The sequence below is a fragment of the Nicotiana attenuata genome, chromosome 7 (genome assembly GCF_001879085.1).
Source record: "Nicotiana attenuata strain UT chromosome 7, NIATTr2, whole genome shotgun sequence".
Taxonomy (NCBI): domain Eukaryota; kingdom Viridiplantae; phylum Streptophyta; class Magnoliopsida; order Solanales; family Solanaceae; genus Nicotiana; species Nicotiana attenuata.
In genome coordinates, this window is record NC_031995.1 from 48,329,863 (window position 1) to 48,331,353 (window position 1,491).

Below are 1,491 nucleotides of genomic sequence, written 5' to 3' on the forward strand. Positions count from 1 at the left end.
GGGGGGGCTAATTAAGCTCCACTGTCGGGCCTTGAGAGCCCTTTTTTCTTGTACTGACGAGGTTCGGAACGGAGGGTGGATGAGCCATTTCGTCCGAGTTAGGACTTCGGACCTGATTCCAGTGGAGAGGATGCCGTTCCCTGAAAGGTGGAACATGAAACGTAAGTGGATACGCTAATTAAATGTTCTCTTTTCCTTTTGGGTAAATCCCCCTACGAACTGACTTCCTCCGCTGATGCAGTTGTCGCAGCGTACCCTAGTACAGTTAAGGACCTCTCAGGCTGGGTTAGCCAGCTAGATTCGATTTTCCCATACGTTGAGCGCGTGTGGCGTGATCTATCCAAGGCTCGATGGGAAGCCAAGGACCACGGTGAGCCTTTACTTGTGCTGTAATTGAATCTCACAAAAGAACTATCACCGAATGCGTCCTCATTCCCCGTGTTTATATTTTGCATTTGCGCAGGTCTGGAGGAGGTCTTCTTGATGAGAGAAGCACCGCTTGGTGAAGCGGATACCCCGAAACTTGACGAAGAGAAGAAGAAGCGAAGGAGGTCGTCGACTCATTCTCTGAAATCCAAGAAGGCCAAGGTGGAAGAACCTAAGGCTGATTCAGCAACCTTATCTTCAGAAGTTCCGAGGAGTCCCCGAGCTGAAGGCGAGAAGAAAGATGATTCCTCGGTGGCACCCGAGGGGAGAGAAAGCTGACTGTCCCACGTACTGCTGAGTCGATGGCTTCTAAATCGGAACTTGATTCCGTTGTTGTCCTACCTCGGGCTGAAAAAGCCTTCGAGGGTGTATCGGGTAATATCCCCGAGCCGATTGACGGCCATAATATTCCTCGAGCTGAGGCGCATTTGGTAGGCTGTCCGGGGGAGCCTAGTTCTAAAGCTTTCCAGAAACAAGAGACGGCCCCGATTGATCTAGTTGGGGTTATTGAAGTGAGCGATACCCTTCCAGGATCGCTTTTCCTTCGAGGGAGATGCAGGATGCCCAAAATAAAGAGTCTTTCGATGTGGGGGCGCCCGTCGGAGATAAAAATGTGTTTGAAAATTTTTTTGTTGCGCCTGAGGAAAAGACTGAGCTTGACGCCTCGCTTATTTTCAGTGAGATCGACAAGCTCTGTGAGCAGGTAATTTTTTCGTAAATTCTGCTCGGTGCCTTGATCTTCGTCCTGCTAACTTTGTTTCTTGCATAGTTCCAGGCCAAGGTGCTTTATAATCAGACCTTTGCCAGGTTTCAAACTGAGCTGACTTGTTATGAGGGTGAGCACATGAAGCTTACCTCGGAAGCTGATGAGCTTAAAGCTCTTTCTACCAAGAGGGAGGAAGAACTTCGTGGTCTTCAGGATTGTTTGGAGGCGGCGTACCGAGAAAGGACTCATCTTACTGAACAAGTTATATAGTTCCTGTTTGTTTTTTGTCTACGTGCTTATCCGACTTTAGTGCTTTAACACCTTCGGGTCGATCTTTGCAGCTTGAGAAGAAAGATATC